This window comes from Triturus cristatus, chromosome 6 (assembly GCF_964204655.1).
Source record: "Triturus cristatus chromosome 6, aTriCri1.1, whole genome shotgun sequence".
Classification (NCBI taxonomy): Eukaryota; Metazoa; Chordata; class Amphibia; order Caudata; family Salamandridae; genus Triturus; species Triturus cristatus.
Window position 1 is genome coordinate 1,069,814,399 of NC_140589.1, and position 22,811 is coordinate 1,069,837,209.

Sequence of the window (22,811 nt, forward strand, 5' to 3'; positions counted from 1 at the left end):
TCACTCCCCACACTGTGATAAAGTGCTGCTCAAATTCGACTTTGATGCTAGGAGCACTGTGGAGGGAGGATCTGCAATATTTCTGCAGATTCAAAACCCCTAAAGTCTCCCCTAGTTGCACATGGGGTGGGGGTCCTGTAGAAATCAGTGAAGTACTTATAAAATATGTTTTTGTAAGCCCTAGTGCTGGTAAAAAGGCCCAAGTCATTTTTCCCATTGCAAATCCCCTGCTACATAGGTTAACATCGTAGGAAGTTATTGATTAATACATCTTGATAGGAGAGGGCTAGAAGTACCATTCAAAGACTTCCCCGAATGTTATTAATAAATTCAACAATATGATATTGTTGAATTTCTCCTAAAGTGTACATACAAGAAGACTTTCTTGTTTGAAAGTCCAGATTCAGCCTTCCAGTGGCCTGCCCTGATTGGTCAAAGTTAGGTAGATTAGCCAGGCTTCCTTGAAGAGGTGATAAAGAGCCCCTGGGGTCAACCAGCTCTGCAGGCAGGGCAGTGTTCTGTTCCATAGGAATGCCAGGCCAGTGGGAGGAGTCGTAAACTATGTCCTTCAAAGAGGAGGGCAGAGGACAGTGTCATTTACAACTCTGAACTTTCCACCTTAGGCAGATGGTAGGATTAAGGAAGGTATGAGCAGATGCAGGGGGGGAGGGGGGAGTCTAAGTAAATTAGCCATCCTAGGGGTGTGTTTAGCCAGCTCTTACCTCCTTGCTGGAAATCAGCCATTATGGATTTGGAAGATGTGATGCACTTTGGGACAAAATAATGCCACACTCTACAGGATGTGGTCATATCTTTGAGGAGTTTCCCTGCTCCCATTGGTCAGGAGTGACCTCCTGCCTGGCCCAGGGAACTTGGAATAAGTATCTGAGAGGGACAGAGCCCTCCAGATCTGCTGCTTGAAACTTACTGAAGCAAGACTTTGCCAAGCTGAGAAGATTGCTGTGCAAAGATTTCTAAGGCCTGACCTCTGTAAACAGCACCACCTGAAACTACAGCCCTGTGGATTATTTTGCTGAAAAAGAACTAAAGAGTGGACTCCCTGAAAGATACAGGTGAAAAGAGCTAATCTGGAACATCACCACCTAAATCCGCACCTTGGAGAACCACTAGTGTATTTGTAAGGGTTTTGTACCAGTGGATTGTGGGAACTGAAGTCCTCAACTTTCAAGGACCATCTTGGAGCTTCCAGACCCTTGGAGTGAGTTTGAGACACTTTGGGACCCCTTGAGGAACTTCAGGAAGAAGTTTGGAGAACTTTGGTGCAACTTTGAAAAAAAGCTCTATAGAAGGACCGACTCAACCTGGCCAGCCTGGCCTCCTGCCTTTAACCGCGAGCTGGCCAAGCCATCCAGGTTCGTCCCGCTAAAAGCTCCATCTGTCCAACTTCCAGAGTTTGACTGGAAGAAATCTAAAGCCGGCGAACCCTCACCGGATCTGGCTACATGAAGAGCACCGAGAGACCCCGCGAGAAAAATCTCCAGAAAAGTTTCTAAGTACGCTCGTAGAAAAGCTGACCGGGGAAAACCGCGAACGTCAAGCTGCCTGCCTTCCACCGCGTGTCAGCCTGAACTTCTGGGTTGCACCGCTGAAGCACTAAAAAAAAGTTTCTAAATCCGCTCCAGGGAAGTTGAGAGGGAGTTCGTCGAAAGGCAATCTGGCAAACCCTCACCGAATCCGGACTGGCTTGGAGTTTCTAATTTTGAAGGTAGAAACTGAGATCGGGACCTGCCGCGAGCTGTAGCCGCCCAGGGCTCCATCACGGGCGGCCTGAAACTTTGACTTTGACCCGGTCTATCGCGAGCAGGTATCCCAATATGGTGCTATAATCTTCTAAGTGCTATATTTTGCTAAATCTTTGAAAATTCATATCTCTGGTTCCCTACATTGGATTTTTGTCGTTTTGGTGTCATTTTAAAGATAAAAATATTTCCTATTTGTATAAATTGGTATTGGATTTTTATTATGTGTTGTGTCTTAATTATTTACTGAATTGGTGTTTTTAAATGCTTTACATACCTGTCGCAGCCAAGCTTCCAAGGATTGAGCATAGGAATAATTTTCCAAGACCTATGCTGAGTTGTACCATGTGTTAGTGGCCTTCTTGTCAGACCTACATTTGCCCCTACCAATAACCCACTTACCCCCCCCCCCAATTGTGTATCGGGATCACGAGCCATGCATGCCCAGAATTCATTGTCATATTGTGCCTACGCAGATCCCCCATAAATGATCTGCGCTTTCCTTATTACATCCATCTGCTTAAACACCACATATCTCTCTGGGTGCTTTTCGCTGTATACGCTGGTGTATATTAAGAAAGCCACTGTCCAGTTTTCTATAGTCTGAGGCACTTCAAGCCTCTTGGATGACTCAATCTCTTCTTTCTTTGACCCCCTCTTTGGCCCTCCAATCTCTGTGCAAGAGTTTAAGCCTCTCTACATATTCTCCATTTCAAATCTTATCTTTGGTGGCCAGCATTAGGTGCATGCCCTAAGGGTTGGACACTCCCATATAACGCAGCTTTTTGATCTTTAACTCATTGCTCTCTGGCCCATTGGCCTTTCCTTCCTCTTTCCCATCCCTTGCATCCCTTCCGTCTCTCTGGTCTGTCATTGCTCACTGCCTGCTGCCCTTCTGTAGCCCCTTTTGTGCTCCCTTCAGGTGTACTTATGCCATGTTTAGTGTCCCCCGCCCAACACCTGACTCTCCTTTAGCCTTCTCACTGTGTTTATCCTTGCCCAACCCGGTATCTTTCACGTAGAGGCCCCTCCTCAGACTGATTTCCCTGCTCTCCAGCATCTCTCGCGCATCCACACCAATTGAAACCATCCTGGAAGCTTTAGCCCCATCCTCCAATTCCTTACCTGGCACTGAGTTCCATGCCCGCTCTGGAGCCTGTCACCTTGCCAGCTGTCTCCTTTTCTCCAGCACACTGTGTCCTCCATACCGTTGGCGAACGGCATCTGAATCCTGTAAGACAATATGCGCATACTGGTTAGATTCACCCCCGCCTGACCTTTCCCCTGCTGCCACCACCTATTCTCCTCTGTTTGCCAGCAAGGTCTCCTCCATTCCCTCCTTACCTCCAACACGTTTTTCATCATGTGCTGCCCACCAATGTAGATGTATGTCTCGCCCTACAAATGCTTATTGTTACGTGGTGTGCTGAGGGGCCATACCATGCCCCCCCAACTGTTCTGCTTATGCAGAATGACTTGTCCCATGCCTCGCCGCGCATGGGGTTGCTCTGAACCCTCCCGCCAGTGGCACGGACGAGGCCATCCTGGACCTTCTTTGGTCAGTGGTCGTGCGGTCCAACGATGCTCCAGGTGGCTGCACCGTGCCCTGCTTCCACTTCTCCTCTGGGAACTGGAGCTGCACTGTGCGCTCCCAAGTACTCCTTGCTGCCACCTGGTGTCACCTGTGAAAAAGAAGAAAATAGGCCTGGTGTGCTGGTTGCTATAGCTCGCAAAGCCTGGGTTTCCTCCACCTCCGTCAACCAAAACACATCTGCCGCACTCCTAAGTCTGCGCCACCTGAGACCCCACCCTAAACCCTGTGCCTCTCTTGTGCTAACTGCCCACACTTCCCTGGTGCCTGCGCGGGCTGACCAGGCCCTCTCAATCTTGCCCTGCCGTGTTCTGGTATAGACCCTCACGGGCTTGACCACCTCCGCTCCTACATCCTTGCCTCTCCCCCAACCAGGCAGCTCCTCTTCTGAATTTTCATCGCTAGCTTTGTCCTTTCTTCACTCTAGTAAAGCAGCTGCTATCTCAGACGCCGGGCCCCTAGCAGTGGCCTGCTCTGATGCCTCCCCCACCCCTGCCTTCCCTCTTTGCCCCCCTCCCCCCAAGATCACCTGCCCCCGGTTATATTTCGGTGTTAGGCCCATGTAGCGAAGCAGCCTATTTCTTACATTGTCCTAGAAAATAACAGCTCGAGGCATGTGAGCTGTAGATCACATGCTTTGCATAGCCTGCCATCTAGTGTTGGGTCCGGATGTTTGCACTTTGTTTTTATCCGAAGAAGCCTTTCCAGTCACAAGGTAGGTGACTCCTCCTTTCGGAGATAGTGCACATGGGCATCAACTCCATTGATGCCCCAGTTCGACACAGTTACTCGGGTTTCCCTCAACGCGCAATCCACTACCCTCAACGGTATTGTTTTCGATCGCGTTACCCATTCTCCGCGTATCATTTCCACTCAAAGTCTTCGATCAGAAGATTCGTTGAGGGCCTTTGGGCCGACCCGAGTCGGGCTCGCTAGCAGTCGATGGAACGGACTCCATACAAATTCTGTCCCGGGTGTCGCACTAAGTTTTAGTGCACCAACTTGCACGAAGTGTGCAATCTCTGTCTATCCCCGGAACATAACGAACAAGACTGCGACATGTGCCGATCGTTTGACCAAAGAAGACGCTCCGAGACCGTTGGGCTCGACATCACGAAATGCATCAACAAAGCGGCTCCGCACAGGACATCTTCGGCGAAGATTCCGACCAAGAAGAATCCATGCACAAGGAGCTGAAGAAGAGGGGGAGCACATCTCCGTGTCCGAAGCCGACTCCGACATGGAAGAACAAGAGCAAGTGACACTGGGTCAGCATACTGTGAGTAAGGACACCTCCCTGCCCGAACATTTGTCGAAGAAAAAGGCTCCGGTCCTTCCTCTGCCCTCGGGCCAAGGTTGGCACCAAGAAAAAGTTTTGGATGCCTTGCCCTCCAGCCCAGCACCAAAACACAAATCAAAGCCTTCTGGCTCAGGATTGAGTCGACCACATGTCGATGCCAAACCAAAACCTTCGGCATTGAAATCAAAGCATGTCGTTGTGGTCATTCCCTCGCTACTGAAGACTAAATCTTTGGAGCCGCAAGCGTCGGAGCTGAAACTTTTGATGCCGAAAAGTACCGCGCCCAAAGAGACAACTACTGTTCCATCTAAAGAGCCTTGTTTCGAAGTTCCTCCTGCAAACACAGATCCGAAACAAAAAACTGGGTATCCATCCAGATACTGGACATATTCATGTGAAACTGCCAGAGAAAAAGAAAATGGGCTTACAAGAGGACTGCCACATTCCTTTAAACCGCAAGAATGTGAGTACTAACCCTTCTTCTCCTCCCACTACACCTCCTTCACCCATGGACCCAAATTTGCTCATAACACCTACAACTTCCCCATAGCCTCAATCACCTGATACACAAGATGAAGGGGATGGTGATGAAGATAGGCCACAGGACACTAATGACCCCTGGGAGGACTATAATACAGATCCGATCACGGACAACGATCCGGATCTATACCCTTCCAAGCCCTCACCCCCTGATGACAACATAGGGTATATAGAGCTACCTAATAGGGCTGCTCAATACCATGGGGTGGAATTACTTAAAGAGGCTCTTGAAGAGGATTTTCTATTAGAGACCCTAAGTTCCTCTCTGAGATCAACACAGACACTACCTATGCTTAAGGGACTGCTTAAACGTATTGACAAGATTTTTAAAGACCCTGTGCGGGCAAGTATTATCACGCCCAGAAATTAGATAAAGTACAACCCAGCACCTACTGACCCCACTTACATCAGGGGTCAACTTCCATTAGACGCCCTTGTAGTATCCAACGCTCGCAAAAGAGCAAACTCACAAACAGGAGATGCCCCTCCTGGAGTCAAAATTTATTGATGCCTCGAGCAAAAGAATAGCACTGCAAGCAGCCAATCACTGGCGATTTGCAAATGCAAAAGCTCTTTTAGCTCGCTACGACAGAGCTCATTATAATTAGCTAGAAACATTAATGTAGTTTTTACCCGACAAGCACAAAACCAAAGCCAATGACCTAATTCAGGAGGGGAAATTAATTACCAATACTTCTAATAGGTGCGCCTTAGACGCAGCAGACACAGCAGCCGGCACCATCCAAACCAGTGTGTTGCTACGCAGACATGCTTGGCTCAGAATTTCTGGGTTCAAACCTTAGGTCTAAGCCTCTATTCTGAACCAACCCTTTGATAAAGAGCCCCTATTTGGCCCTACAGTGCACACTTCTTTAGGGAAGATGAAAAAAGATACTGAGGTCGCGAAATCCATGGGGGCTTTGCAACTCCCTTCCAATCAGGGATCCTTTCGTCGCTCCTTTTACAGAAGTGAATCCAAAAACATTTCATCAAGAATCCCTCCTCCTCTTATACGGGCAATAATTAATTGCCCTCGTCAAGAGGTTACTTTAGAGGAGGATTTAGAGGGAACAACGGCAAGGGAAGAGGCAGAGGAAACTCAACACGCACTTCCCCTGTAAACACCAAACAGTGACTTCCTTCCTCTACCCCCCCATCATTCCACTCCTGTCGGGGGACATCTCTCCCAATATCTAAACGGCTAGAATACAATCACCTCAGACAAATGGGTTTTACAAAGTATCCAATATGGTTATTGCCTGGAACATACAGACACTCCCCCAAACATTCCTCCAAGATCACACGCAATGTCACAAGAACATCTCAACCTTCTCAAACAAGAAGTTTTCGCTCTCTGTTACAAAAAAGAGCTATAGAACCAGTCCCATTACAATACTTCTTAATTCCCCCAAAAGACAGCTCTCTTAGACCTATAATGGACCTCCAAGACCTGAATCTATACATCCAATTGGATCACTTTCATATGATAACACTCCAACGAATACTCCCGCTCCTTCAGCAAGGGGACTTTCTGTCATCTTTAGAATTAAAGGACACCTACTTCTACATCCCAATACACCCTGCTTACCGCAAACAACTCAGGTTTGTGGTAGGGGGGCAACATTACTAATTCAAAGTACTCCCATTCTGAATCACTACTTCTCCCAGGGTTTTCAGCAAATGTCTGGCAGGAGTCGCAGCTCATCTACAAAGACAACACATTCACGTCTTCCCATACTTAGACGACTGGCTCATAAAAGCAAGCTCACAAGCAAACTGTCTATGATATACTAACAAAACAGTGCAGCTGCTCCACGATCTTGAATTTTCAGTGAATCTATGCAAGTCTCATCTCCAATCCTCCAACACGCAAGCGTACCTGGGAGCCACTATACATAAAAAGCTCTGGCCTATCCCAATCCGGTCAGAATACGCAACATTCAAACTCTACTTTCACAGTTCCAGCCTCAACACTCATTCCCAGCTCGAGTATTCATGCAGTTACTAGGAATTATGGCATCTTGCATACAAATAGTTCCTTATGCAAGACTTCAAATGTGTCCCCTTCAGGAATGCTTAGCACGTCAGTGGAATCAGTCTCAAGGTCAGTTATCAGATCTAGTGTTGGTGGACGGCCGCACTCATCGCTCTTTGCAGTGGTGGAATCCACAAAACCTTTCCAACGGGCGGCCCTTCATCGACCCGGTTCCACAGACCGTGCTAACAACAGACGGATCTCTCACTGGTTGAGGAGCTCATCTCCAGACTCACACAATTCAGGGCATGTGGAGCCTGCATCAAAAGCAGCTTCACATAAATCATGTAGAGCTTCTAGCGATATTTCTAACGCTCAAAGCCTTTCAAATTCACCTGGTACACAAAGCTGTCCTGAGACGCACAGACAACATGACAGCAATGTATTATATACAGAAACAGGGAGGGACACTCTCTCCAACTGTCACAATTAGCACAGACCATCTGGAGGTGGGCCATACCTCACAAAATGTATCTCCTTGCAGAACACCTTCCAGGAGTAGACAATCAAATTGCGGATCTTCTCAGAAGACAGAGACAACAGATCCACAAGTGGGAACTCCACCCTCGAGTGAGGGGCTTCCCAGACATAGATCTGTTCGCCACACAGCAAAACACAAAATGCACAAGCTTTGCATCCAGCTATCCACATTCATTGTCCAGAGGCAATGGATGAATTGGTCAGAGGTATTTGCCTACGCTTTTCCACCTCCCACTCATTCCACTGGTGGTTCGGAAGCTCAGGCAGGCGTCCCTGACACTAATTCTAGTTGCTCCCACATGGGCCCGTCAACCGTGGTTCACCACCCTGTTGGAGCTCTCAGTAGTCGTCACCAAAAAGTACATCTTATACCCAATCTCCTCACGCAGAGCCGTGGAGCGATGAGACCTTCAGATCCCGGTCATCTCAACCTTGCGATCTGGAACCTGGAGTCCTAGAGTTTGGCTACCTCAGTCTTCCGCCAGACTGCATGAACATTATCAAAGAGGCTAGACGTCCTACTCCAAGGGTTTGCTATGCAGCAAAGTGGAAGCGGTTTGTGATTTATTGTAATCAAATCAACCCGCTTGATGCTTCTGTTCAAAACATCATCTGCTATTTACAGCATCTACAGCATTCAAATTTAGCTCACACATCCATACGCTTACATCTTGCTGCAATAGCCGCATACCTTCAAAATAGACAACATCTGTCTCTCTTCAGAGAGCCTGTTATTAAGGTATTTATGGAAGGACTTGGAAGAGTCATTCTCCCAAGACTTCCACCTGCCCCAGTGTGGAATCTCAATATTGTCCTCACCAGACTAATGGGTCCACCCTTTGAGCCATTGCACAAATGTGAGCTGCAATTTCTCACTTGGAAAGTCGCTTTCCTCATTGCTATTACATCACTGAGGAGAGTGGGTGAGCTTCAGGCACTATCCATACAAGAACCATTTTTACAAGTACACCAAAACAAAGTGGTTCTTCGGACTAATCCACAATTTTTACCCAATGTGATTTCTGCCTTCCATATCAACCAATCTGTTGAGTTGCCTGTGTTTTTCCCTCAACCAGTTTCTGTGGTAGAACATGCTCTACATACCTTAGACGTTAAAAGAGCATTACTCTACTACATAGAAAGGACAAACCCTTTCCATAAAACAAAACAACTTCTTTGTGGCTTTTGCTGCACCTCATAAAGGCAATCCCATCTCAAAATCCGGTATTGCACGGTGGATAGTCAAATGCATTCAGACATGCTATGCAAAAGCGAAACAAACAATAACAATTCCCCCTCGAGCGCACTCCACTCACAAACTAGGGGCTTCTATGGCTTTCTAAGGAAAATCCCCATAGATTACATCTGCAAAGCTGCAACATGGTCTACAGCTTATACATTCACAAAACACTATTGTGTAGATGTGTTAGCAATACAGCAAGCTAGTGTGGAACAGGCAGTTCTACGTACACTCTTTTAAACCACTGCAACAGCTACAGGTTAGCCACCGCTTTGGGAGATTACTGCTATATAGTCTATGCAAAGCATGTGATTTACAGCTCACGTCTCGAACGGAAAATGCTACTTACCCAGTATGCATCTGTTCTTGGCATGTACAGCTGTATATTCACATGTGCCCATCTGCCTCCCCGGGTACCTATACCTGTTGCACTGATATCTTACTTAGATACATGGACAGCTGTAGTCACTCCTTTCAAGTCCGGTATCAGGCAGGCACCACACAGTTCCCATTGACCTTCCCAGTACCTCTCCCTTGTGGAATCAGCCTCCAACCACTTTAGTTTACCCTCATCTGCACACAACCCTGCCCTGTGGGAAGCGGGAATGAACAGTTTCTCCCAGAGTAGCAATCGATCACATTCGACATCAGGGCCCTCCAGATTGTTCAAGTACTCTATGCCTTTCCAATCCTTTCCGACCTGACACAGGTTCTTCGTACATCAGAGCGACTCTCAGAGGAGCACCTGTCCATCTACTACAATAGGTGCAAACTCTACTTTCAAGAGAGGTCATCAAGAGAAAGAGGGTTCTGGACTCTGAAATAGGGACGGTTTGTTACTCCTCCTATTTCCTTGTGCAGACGAAGGATGGCAGCCTTTGTCCAAGTTTAGAGCTTCGCCCTCTGAGTGCCTTCCGGCGTGAGGGCAAATCCAAATCGTCATGCTGGCCGAGGTCCTTTCTCGCCTGGATCCAGGCCACTGGATGGCAGCCTTGGACTTGTAGATCTGAAAATGACAATTAGTTATAGATTCCTTACCTTAGAATTACCCCATGGCGTCAGACTAGATCTGGAAAGTTTTTCATCAGCAGTACCTCTGCACGTCGAAAGGTGGCATTGGTCGGCTCCGTGTTCGTTATTGGCATCGTGGTCGCCGGGATGACGTAGCGGTAGCTACTTAGACGCCGCCCTCGTACGCTGACGTCAGTTCTTTCTTTTTCAGCTCCAGCCAGCGCAGAAAGAGCGGTACCTCCAGTCACTTTTTGACTGACTTTTTGGTGACTTTTGTCGACACCATTTTTTGAGTCTTCGACTCCTGGTGCACGTCAGGGATGCCCGGTTTCAAGGCTTGCGCCTCCTGCAGCTGGCTGATGTCGTTGACAGATCCGCACCGTGTGTGCCTTTTTTGCCTGGAGCGCGCCACGATCCCATGTGGTGCTCCGACTCCTGGACCATGAATCTGAAGTCTTTGCGGGAGCAGTCCCGAAAGCTTCTCAAGGCACGGCAGTCGAGTCTGCGCCGTTCGAAGTCCCGGTCGCGTGGGAGGTCGAGGGACTGGTCGCCAAGCCACCACCACCAGTCTTCTTCAAAGTCTTCGCACTCCTCAGGTAAGTCGAAGCTGAAGAAGCATCGTCGCTCTTCGACTTCTCCCCGTCGGTCGGCCGACGCGACAAGGGATGTGAGTGGTGCCCCTCCCGCGGCTCCGCATGCGGAGCCTGAAGGGTCGACTCCGAGCTCCCCTCCCTTCCCGGAACCCGAGCGACCCCTGCCCAGCTTCGCACCTTTTACGAAGCGATGCATGCGATCTTTGGGCAGCCCGACTCCACTGGCGTGCCTTCGGGCCCCGCAGACTCGGCTGGGGGCCCTGGGCCTTCGACACTGGCGGCTCCGGCACTGCAGGGTTCCCTTGGATCCAGGCAAAACCAAACCAAACTGTTTTTCCATTTGTCACCCCGAGTGGGAAGGGTATGCCCAGACGTGGGTCCCGTGCTCACCATTGTAATTGTAGGCGGTCTTGTATAGCGCGTAGTTACCCTCGGGCATCCCAGCGCTTGATCAGCCACACCCTGGCCAAGAACACATAGAGCACCTCAAAGAGGGAACAAGTAAGATTTCAACAATTTTCAGAAGCGAAGAGTGCCAGTTTCTAAACGCAACTCCAGTGGGAGCGCGTTCCACAGGGTGGCTATGTGAACTGCAAATCTTCTGCCACCCGTTCGGGCCTTGAACACCCTAGGGACCTTGAGGAGGGATTTCTGGTCAGAGCGCAAGGTTCTGGAGGCTTTATAGGGCACCACCAGCTTTGTTAGTATAGGGGGGCCTTTACCCTGCAGGATTTTGTGTGCTATGCAGAGGGATTTAAACTTGACCCTCTCCCGCACAGGGAGCCAATGCAAAGTCTTCAAGGCTGGTCTAGCCGACTGTCTCCTAGGCATACTAGTCAATAACCTAGCAGCGGCATTTTGAACTTGTTGGAGCTTCCTCAGCGTGGCCTCCGGGGCGCCAAGGAAGATCGCATTGCAGTAATCTAGCCTTGATATAATCAACCCCTGAATAAGTAACTTCCTTGAGGTGGGGGGAAGAAGGGGCAGGACTTTGCGAGCAGAGCGAAGGAGCCCGAAGCAGATCCCTGCCGTTTTCTTGGCCTGGGTCTTAAAGGAGAGATCCTGCTCCAGCCAGACTCCCAAGCTCTTAATCTCCTGTTTAGGACAGGGGAGGTCTCCCAGACAGCTAGGCCAGCTAGACATAGGGAGTTGGGGGGCCTTATGCCCTAGCAGCATGATTTCAGTTTTTGAGCCATTAAGTTTCAACGCTGATTCGCACATCCAGGTATATACCTGGGACATGCATTGATGCAATACATCCGGGCTCTTCACCAATTAGGAGAGAGCCACCACCAACTGGGTATCATCGGCGTAGCTGATGATTTTTATCCCAAATGGTGACACCACATCCTCCAGGGGGGCCATGTACACATTAAATAATGTGGGGCTCAAAGAGGAGCCCTGTGGCACCCCACTCTGGAGGGGAATTGGTGAAGACCGCTCGCTGCCCTCCCAGACCTGATAAGTCCGACCAGTGAGAAAAGAGCGAAGCCACTGCAGCACAACACCACTCACTCCCACATTAGACAGCCGTTGGATCAACACTTGGTGGTTGACAGTGTCGAATGCTGCACTTAGATCCAGGAGGATCACTGCCACTGACCCACCTGAATCCAAAATGCTTCGAGCTTCGTCCACAACTGCCAGGAGGGCGGTGTCGGTGCCATGACCCGGTCGGAAGCCGGTTTGAGTTTCTCGTAGCAGCCCGTTGGACTCCAGAAAGCTGGACAGTTGATGATTGACCAGCCTTTCTGCGATCTTACCAAGTCCCGGCAGCAGAGAAATGGGCCTGAAATTAGCCAAGTCCGAGGGATCCAGACTGGGTTTTTTCAGGAGAGCCTTCACAACAGCTCTTTTCCAACCCGATGGTACCATCCCTTGAGTGAGGGACAGATTGATGAGGTTCATGATCTGGGCCGCGATGACAGAAGCAACTTGTTTCAGGAACCTCATCGGAGCAGGGTCTTCTGGCGAGCCGCTCTTCATGGAACTAAGCTCCTTTATCACTTCCGGCTCTGATATCAGGTCGAAGGAATCGAGTAAAACGTGTGCTCCTCTTCCTTGGCTCACTGAGTCCATGCTCTGTGGGGCCCGAGGTAGCAGAGATAGAATATTCTCGATTTTAAGATGAAAGTAGTCCGCGAGTTCCCTACACTTCTCAGCGGGATTATCATGGGTAACTGGTGGCTCAGGGACTTTGAGGAGCTCCTTAACCACTTTGAAGGTCTCTCTCGAAGAGTTGGATGCGTTGTTTATTTTTTCCTCGAAAAATTGGGCCTTAGCATCGCGAAGTGCATTCTTATACAGCCTCATAGCTGCACGATACTTCTCCCGACTGGCCATCTCCCAGTCCCTTCTCCAGGCCCTCTCCAACTTCTTGCATCTTCTCCTAAGGATTCGCAACTCTGGAGTTTACCATGGGGCCGAGCCCGTTCTGATCCCACTCTTAGCTACTCTCTTTTTGGGCAGAATGGCATCTAAGGAGTTGGTCACCCACTGCTCAAAGGCCAAATCGGCCATTGCCGGGTCAGCGGCCAAGGGAGGGTAAGAGCTCTGAAGCTGCGCAGTCCAACTCTCGAGTGAGAGTTTAGACCAAGCCCTTTCCAAAGAGTAGACTCTGGGGGACAGGACGGACCTTGGGTCACATTGCATGGTCAAGGGTATCAAGAAGTGGTCTGACCATGGTAAGGGACAGGCGGGCAAGGCTTCTAGGTGCGAAATATTTGCAAAAATAGGATCGAGAAGATGTCCTTTAATATGAGAGGCCCCGCGATTGCTTAGGATCAGGTTGTATGCTTTCAAGTCACAGCACAAGTCTGCAGCTGTTGAATCTGAAGGCTCATTAAAATGGAGATTTAAATCCCCCAACATCATAAAATTGGTGGTAGTAGAGGCCAGCAGCGTAACAGTTTCCATGAGGGAGTTAATAAAGCTCCCCAGTGCGCCTGGAGGTCGATAAATCAGTACACCTGAAACTGTAATGGCAGGGGAGATCCGTAATGCAAACTGACAGCTTTCACAATCCTGTATCTCACTATTTTGAGCCCTGCATACAAACACATCTCTGTAAATAATGGCTATGCCTCCCCCTCGGCCCGAGGATCGATCCAAATTGTAGATGAGAAAGCCTGGGGGGAGGGCGCGAACCATGTCCGCCCCTGAGTTGGGCGTAGTCCAGGTTTCTGTCAAAAACAGAATGTCCAGGTCATGGTCCTGTATCAAGAAGTTGATCTCTAGTGCATGACAGGGCAGAGATCGGCAGTTTAACAGGGCCATTGATAGAGTATTCTTGCCCCTGTCAGGTTGTAAGATCTTGCAGCTCCGGCATGCAGAAAAGGGTCTGACTCCCCTATAGGTGTACTTGCATGCTGCTCTTTTAGGGGCGCGCAGCGACATGATTTCCCCCCGGGAGTATTTCAGGCGCTTCTCTGCAGTTGGAGCCGAGAGTCCTGACCCTAGGCCCGTCCTGGCGCGGACGGGCGCAGACTGGCTTGCCATCGGCGCGCCCACTGCGCGCGCGCTCTGCGCGCTTGCATTGGCCTGATTGAAATAGTCCCCGCCAGTCAGCCCAATCAAAGATGGCGCCCGATGATAGGCCCGGTCAGAAGGGGGGGGGGGGGGGGGAGTCTCGCAAAGCGAGTGAGTAGACTGTATTAAAGTGCGGGTAAGTGGGCTGTACAAATTCTTAAAAGCATGTGCAACAAAGTTCTCCTAATACAACAATAAAATATTGAATAGCAGCAGGTTTAAGATGAAAAAAACGCTACTCTAGGGCTTCCCACCCTCGAGATGGTCCCCGAGCAAAAGCGAGCGTTGTGCAGTACAGTGCGAGCGTTGGTAGGGTGTTTCTGATCATAGACTAGCGCGCTTGCATTGGCCTGATTGAAATAGTCCCCGCCAGTCAGCCCAATCAAAGATGGCGCCCGATGATAGGCCCGGTCAGAAGGGGGGGGGGGAGTCTCGTAAAGCGAGTGAGTAGACTGTATTAAAGTGCGGGTAAGTGGGCTGTACAATTTTTTAAAAGCAAGTGCAACAAAGTTCTCCTAATACAACAATAAAATATTGAATATATTCCATGCCACTGGAATCAAGCTATCCTGGCTGAAGAGGGGTGAAACCCCGAAGCCGGTCCTAGGATGCTTGTTTCCAGTTCAGGGAGGACCTGGCTTGGCAGTTCAGGCTGGACTGTTCCCATGTGGCACAGGGTCAAGACTGATTTGCATATGGCTGGGTTCAAACTGGAACGACATGGTAAGCAAAAAAACAATGGATTTAGGCCCAGATCTCTGTACTGGGGTGAATGTATGACTTTGTTCTGCATTCTGTCCATCAACTGTTTTTGCATTTCCCTTGGATCCAGGCCTGGATTCGGATTGGCACCGGTCAACCTGATTACACCTCCCCCGGCGCCGATTCCACCGGCATAACGTCCGCAGTCGACGCCGGTTGTGTCCCCAGCTGGCGTTGGCCTCGGCCTCCGCCCTGAACTGGACTGGACACACAGCCGGACCGGCATCGACCGACACCGGATCCGGCACCGACTGACACCAGATCCGGTGCCGGTGGGTACCTTTGTGCCCTTGCTCTACCCTGGTGCTCCAATCAGGCCAGATTGGCAACCAGAGGAGGGTGAGGAGGTTGGGAGGGGTCTAACTGACTTGTTGGAGTATGACCCGGACTGGATAGAGGAATTGGGGGAAGCCAGTGGTCTGAATACTTCCCCAGACCTTATAATGTTGTCTCCTCCAACCGTGGCTATGGAGGAGAGAGCTTCTTACACAGGATGCGGACGATTTTTCGTCAGCAGTACCCCTGCGTGTTGAAAGGTGTCATTGGTCAGCTCCGTGTTCGTCATTGGCATCGTGGTCACCGGGATGACGTAGCGGTAGCTACTTAGACACCGCACTCGTACGCTGACATCAGTTCTTTCTTTTGCGGCTCCAGCCAGCGCAGAGAGCGGTACCTCCAGTCACTTTTTGACTGACTTTTTGGCGACTTTTGTCGACACCGTTTTTTGAATCTTAGACTCCTGGTGCACATCAGGTATGCCCGGTTTCAAGGCTTGCCACACCTGCAGCTGGCTGATGTCGGTGACGGATCCGCCCTTCGTGTGCCTGTTTTGCCTGGAGCGCGCCACGATCCCAAGTCGTGCTCCGACTGCCGGACCATAAATCTGAAGTCTTTGCGGGAGCACTCCCGAAAGCTTCTCGAGACCCGGCAGTCGAGTCTGCGCCGTTCAAAGTCCCGGTCGTGTGGGAGGTTGAGGGACCGGTCACGGAGCCACCACCACCAGACTTCTTCAAAGTCTTCGCACGCCGCAGGTAAGTAAAAGCACAAGAAGAAGTCAAAGAAGCATCGTCGCTCTTCGACTTCTCCCCGTAGGTCTGCCGACGCGACGAGGGATGCGGGTGGTGCCCCTACTGCGGCTCCACTTACGGAGCCCGAACGGTCGACTCCGAGCTCCCTTCCCGGATCCCGAGCGACCCCTGGCGAGCTTCGCACCTTTTACGAAGCGATGCATGTGATCTTTGGGCAGCCCAACTCCTCTGGCGTGCCTTTGGGCCCCGCAGACTCAGCTGTGTGCCCTGGGCCTTCGACGCTGGTGGCGCCGGCACCGCAGGGTTCCCTTGGATCCAGGCCTGGATTCGGATCGGTGCTGGTCAACCTGATACACCTTCCCCCTGGCGCTGATTCCACCGGCACCACGTACGCAGTGGACGCCGGTTGTGTCCCCCGCTGGCGTCGACCCCGGCATCTGCCGTGAACTGGACACGGAGCCGGACCGGCATCGACCGACGCCGGATCCGGCGCATTCTGACGCCAGATCCGGTGCCGGTGGGTACCTTTGTGCTCTTGTTCTACTCTGGTGCTCCAATCAGGCCAGATTGGCAACCAGAGGAGGGTGAGGAGGTTGGGAGGGGTCTGGAGACCCCCTAACTGACCAGTTGGAGTATGACCCGGACTGGAGAGAGGAATTGGGGAAGCCAGTGGTCTGGATACTTCCCCAGACCTTATCATGTTGTCTCCTCCAACCGTGGCTACGGAGGAGGGAGCTTCTTACACAGTGGAGTTGTGTAGGCCGGCCCAGGCTCTCAACCTTGAGCGTTCTGTGGCAATCAAAACTAACCTCCTGACAGAGGTGCTTCAGCCGGCAGTGAGGTCTTCGGAGCCCCTGCTGCCGTTCAATGAAGCCCTAACAGACATCCTTTTGGGCACCTGGTCCAGGCCCAACACAGGGGCTCCTGTGGATAGGATGATTGCCCGACGCCCCCGCCCAGCCCCGGGCGACCCCACTTTCCTCTCCCAACACCCCATCCCTGAGAACTTGGTGGTCCAAGCCTCTACATCAAAGGTGCATTCCCCAACGCACACTTTCTTCCTCCAGCTTGGGACTACGGTCGGTAAACACCGCATGTCTGTTGGGCCCTTATACCCACTCTATGTGGGATACTGTGGCGCAGGTGCTGCCCCCGTGCCTGGAGGAGGCCCGGGCCATACTTTCCCTTGCAGTGCCCGAGGGGAGAGACGCAGCAAAGTTTACCATACACTGTGGACTGGGTGCCGCCCACTCGCTAGGTAGGGCGATTTCAACGTCTGTAGCCCTTCCATACTACGCCTGGCTGAGATCGACTGGCTTTTCTGGGGATGTCCAAGCTACTTTTATGACCTGCCCTTTGATGGCCATCGCCTGTTTGGCGACAAGGCAGACAGCGCTCTAGAGTGCTTCAAGGACTCACGGGCTACTGCCAAGTGTTTGGGCCTCTCCACCACTCGCCCTGTGCAGTCTGCTTTTCGCCCCTTTCGTGGCTACGGAAGGGGTGCCCCACCCCGTTCCACCCAAGGCCACAGGCCGGCGCAAGCTGTTCAGCCCCTATGCGGCCGGGGACGTGGGAACCACCGTAATGGGTCTGGGAGCCAGCGAGCGGGGCAGTCCACCACCGCCCCCTCTGCAGCAGCCTCCAAATCCTCCTAGTCCGACCTTCCAGGGCCACCAATCGCCAGTGGGCGGCAGGATTCGCCACCACCTCCCCCACTGGCACACCATCGCGTCGGACAGGTAGGTTTTCCCAAGAAGGATAAAGGCCTGCGTCCTATCTTGCATCTCAGGAACGGTAACTACATCCTCCGGAAGGAGAAGCTCAAAATGTTTACGCTAGCTCAGGTCCTGTCTGCCCTTGACCCTGGAGACTGGATGGTAGTGTTGGAATTGAAGGATGCCTATTTGCACATGCCCGTCCTGCCGGCCCACCGGCGCTATTTGCGGTTCACTGTAGGCCACGAGCATTTTCAGTTTACCGTGCTCCCCTTTGGCCTTACCGGCACCCCTCGGGTGTTCAAGAAGGTGATGGTGGCGGTCGCGGCTCATCTGTGCAGATCAGGGGTTCCAGTCTTCCCCAATCTCAATGACTGGCTGTTGAAGGCGGGCTCGCCCCAGGCTGTCGTCTCTCACCTTCAGACTATGGCCGACCGCCTGCATTCGCTGGGGTTCTCCATCAATGTGCCGAAGTCGCACCTGACTCCTGCTCAGGAGCTCCTCTATATTGGAGCGGTTCTGGACTTTGGTGCAGTTTCGGGTCTATCCTCCCGAACAGCTAGTCCGGGATATTCGGGCTATGATTCCGATCTTTCAGCCTCTATCCCAGGTTTCGGTCAGGATGACCCTCCGGCTTCTGGGCCTGATGGTCTCCTGCATCCTGCTGGTGGACCATGCCAGATGGCATATGCAGGCTTTGCAGTGGGACCTGAAGTTCCAGTGGGCACAACATTGTTGGAACCTGTCCAGGGCACTGCACACCAATTGCAGTGGTGGGCAACGAACCAGGATTGGGTCGACGGTAGATCCCTCTCCCTTCCCCAACCAGAGTTCACAGTGGTGTCCGATGCATCACTTCTGGGATGGGGCGGCCACATGGCGGAGGCAGAGATCAAAGGACTCTGGTCTCTGGCGGAGTCCATGCTCCACATCAACCTTCTGGAGCTTTAGGTGATTAGTCTTGCTCTCAAAGCATTCCTTCCCTCTGTCTGTGGAAGAGTAGTGCAGGTGTTTATGGACAAGGCGAGGTGGGGTCATGGACCCTATGTCAAGAGGCCCTTTGCCTCTGGACATGGCTGGAACGTCGGGGCATATCCCTGGTGGTTCAACGCCTGGCAGGTTCGCTGAACACCAGGGCGGAGGAACTCAGCCGCAGGTGCATGATGGATCACGATTGACGTCTTCACTTGGAGGTGGTGCAAGGTCTCTTTCAACAGTGGGGGAGCCTTGGTTAGATCTATTAGCCACCGAAGAGAATGCGCAATGTCAGCAATTCTGTGCCTTGGAATTTCCAAGGCAGCACTCGCTCGGCGACGCTTTCCGTTGCGAGTGGAGTTGCAGTCCTCTATACGCCTTTACCACTTCTGCCTAGAGTGCTAAAGATGATCAGGCGCGACTGGGCCCAAGTCATTCTTGCGGCTCCGTATTGGGCACGAAGGGTCTGGTATCCCGAGCTATTACACATGGCCATCGATCCTCCAATCTGACTGCCTCTTTGGGAAGATCTTCTGTCGCAGCAGCAGGGGACTGAACTCTATCCGAACTTGTCCAGCCTCCACCTCCTTGCATGAAGATTGAGCGGCGACAGTTGACAGCTTTCAACCTTCTTCCCGAAGTGTGTGATGTTATCTTGGCACCCAGGCGTCCCTCCACTAAGACGGTATATGCCTGCAGATGGAACAAATTTGTGGCTTGGTGCACTGCAAAGGCTGTGGATCCCCTTTCCACCCCTCTTTCTGAGGTTCTCTTGTTTCTCCTTTCTTTGGCCCAGCAGGGCTCTGCTCTGGGCGCTCTAAAGGGCTACCTCTCTGCCATTTCAGCCTTACTTAGGCTTCCTGACCAGCCTTCTCTTTTCAAGTCCCCTGTTCTATATCGCTTCCTTAAGGGCATTACTATCTTTTTCCTCCTGTTCCATTCGTAATGCTTCAGTGGGACTTGAACTTGGTTCTTGCGTATCTAATGTGCTCTCCCTTTGAGCCGCTACATACCTGTCCTCTCAGGCTTCTGACTTTGAAAACTGCCTTTCTGGTGGCCATCACTTCTGCGCGCAGGTCGAGTGAGCTCCAAGCTCTTTCTTCTAAACCTCCTTTTCTGGCTGTTCATCCGGACAAGGTTGTCCTTCGAACTCGCCCTTCCTTCCTCCCCAAAGTGGTTACTTCTTTCCACATTGGACAGATCATCACTTTGCCCACCCTCTTTCCTCCTCCGCATCCTTCCAAAGAAGAAAAGAGGCTCACCCGAACAAAGCAGTTCCGGGTGGATGACTAGCTCTTTGTTGGCTACGTGGGTGCCAAAAAAGGTCAGGCCGTGCACAAGCGGACCATTTTTAGATTGGTTGTTTTGTGCATCAATGCATGCTATTCCTTGGCAAAGGAGCCTCCAGTGGGGTTACGCGCCAATTCCACCAGGGCGACTGCAGCTACCACTGCTTTGGTACGTTGAGTCCCCCTTAATGACATCTGTCAGGCAGCAACATGGGCATCGCTGCACACATTCACAAAACACTACTGCCTGGACAGCCAAGTCCGAAGAGACGGCTTCTTTGGCCATTCTGTTCTCCAGGACTTTCTGGTGTGAACTAGGTTCGCAGACCCACCTCCGGGGTTGGTATTGCCGGGTATCTATTCTAAGGTAAGGAATCTGTAACTAATTATCTCTTCCAGATGAACAAGTTACTTACCTTCGTTAACGATATATCTGTAAGAGATAAAGATTAGTTATAGAATCCTTACCGCCCCACCCATCCTCCCCGCTCGGCAAACTGATTTCTAGGGTGAAGGACTTCCTTTCAGGGCCCTAGTTTTGTGCACCACTGGTCAGTGGCTTGCATGGCTCTGCTCTTCTGGCGGGGAAAGTCGTGTACAGAACTGACGTCCGCGTACAAGTGTGGCGTCAAAGTAGCTACCACGACGTCATCCCGGCGACCACGACACCAACAACGAATGTGGAGCAGACCGACGCCACCTTTCGACTCGCAGGGGTACTGCTGACGAAAAACTTTACGGATCCAGACTGACGCCTGGGGGTAATTCTAAGATAAAGAATCTATAACAAATCTATGTCTCTTACAGAAACATCGTTACCGAAGGTAAGTAACTTGTTTAACACGTACTTTCATGTGCCTGTTATGCAGTCTCACAGACATTACTAGAGGTTCAAAGTTGCCCAAGAGCATTTTCAGTTAGCCCTGGTCCCCTTCAGCCTAATCTGTGCCACTTGGGTGTTCACGAAAGTGATGGCGGTGGTCACCACCCATCTTCAGCAATTGGGAATCCCAGGTTTCCCCTACTACAACACCTAGATGTTGAAAATGGGCTCACCACAATCTGTTATAAACCTCGTCCAGACATAGGAGAACCTCTGGACATTGTTTGAGGTCTCAATAAACAAGCTGAAGTCCTACCTAACTCTTTCACAGTGACTTCATTTTTATGGGAGCTGTCTTAGACACAGTGCAGTTGAGGAACTTTCTTCCATTACAATGAGTTGAGGATATTCGGGCTATGATCCAGATGTTTCAGCCTATATCTTGGTGAAAGCAGCTCTGAAGCTTCTTCGCCTGTTCGCCTCATGCAACCTCTTGGTCCACTTCATTAGGTGACGTGAGCTTTGCAGTGCAATATGAAGTGACAGTGGGCCCAGCACCTAGAAAACCTATTGGATGTCATCAACATTTTGGAGATGAATACATAAGATCTGCAGTGGTGGCTGCTCAGCCGAACCCATATCATCTGCAGACCCCTCACCCTTTTCCATTCAGAGATGATGGTGGTGACAGATGTCACTGCTGGGCTGTTGAGGTCACCTGGGAGAGGTGGAGTGCAGAGTACTCTAGTGGAAATCGAGCTACCTATCAATCTGTTGGATTTGCAGACCATTCGTCCGGCATTGAAGACAATCCTACCATCCATTAAGGACATGGTAGCACAGATTTTCACGGACAACACCACAGTCATGTATTCCCACAACAAGCAGATTGGAGTGGAGTTGGGTCCTTAGTCCTGTGCCAGGAGGCTTTGCACCTTTGAAGGTGGTTGGAACATCAGGGCATCTCCCTGATAGTGAACCACCTGACAGCATCCCTGATCACTAGGACGGCAGGACCTGTCTGATCATAAATGACGGTTGCATCCCTAGGAGGCACTGGATAACAAAGAACCCTGGCTTGATCTCTTCGCCACAGTCAAGAATGCACTATGTCCGAACTTTGGAGCTCCCACGAGTGGAACACAGGACTCCTTTGTATGCTTTCCTGCCTTTGCCTCTCCTGCCTAGAATTCTTAACAAAATCAGGAACTACCTCGCCCAAGATATCTTAGTGGGCTAGGATTGGTACAGAAGAGTATGGTAACCAGAACTTCTGAGCATGTGAGTCTCCACTCCAATAAGACTTCCACACAGATAGAATCTTGTGTCACTGCACCAGGACCGGGTTCTCCTCAAGAGCGCGAATAATCTGCACCTCTATGCCTGGAGATTGAGCTGTGGCAGTTGTTGCCGTTTATTTGCCTACTGAAGTTGTGGAGGCTGGGGCAAAAGATGGCGGCTGGTCTCTCGGCCGGTTGAGCTGGTGTGAGGCCCCCGCTCCGTCCGGCCCACAGTACTAATGCTAACATGCTAACACGCTCCTAGAAAGCCCGAGATACGCGAGAGGTATTGAATAGTTTAAACGGACCTACCGGGACATTTCCAGTGCTCTTCGGAACGTCTGAGATGCTGTGGTGGCATATTTTGCAGCCAAATTCTGTGTTGGTTAACAGGATTTTGTCCTACCGCTGCGGTCGGGCGGCTCGTAAATCCTGGCTCAGCTGCGCTTCTCATCTGTGTACCGGTTCTTTCCTGCCCCTGATTGAAATGCCGCTGAGGAGTGCAGGAGGTCGGCCCCAGGCGAAGAGTGCTTCAACTTCGAGAGCAGCGGCGGGTCGAGGCTCAACACGCTCCGGTGATCCTTCCAGGGCGGCTAGTGAGCCGGACTCCAGTCTGTTAGGTCCCACATCGCTGATTGCTGTCCCGGATGCCGCTGCTATTGGGGATCAGCCGAGTAGAGTTAAAGGCAAAGGCAGAACTTCGCAGACGGTGCCATTAATGTTTCGCAGGCCATTGGAGAAGGCTGGTTCCCCGCAACCGGTCAAAGGTAAAAATGAACGCGCAGAGGCTGTTGCTGCGACGGCGCTTATCACTAACCCAGTCACTATGGCTGGTGACAACTTATTGACAGAATCTAGCGC

General features: G+C 51.1%; 1 protein-coding gene across 2 annotated transcripts in view; it reads left to right on the plus strand.

Annotated features, from left to right (window-relative positions):
* Positions 1 to 22,811, plus strand: part of ABCB10 (ATP binding cassette subfamily B member 10) — a 945,933-nt gene that overhangs the window by 659,375 nt on the left and 263,747 nt on the right. The gene's annotated exons all lie outside the window — the stretch shown is intronic.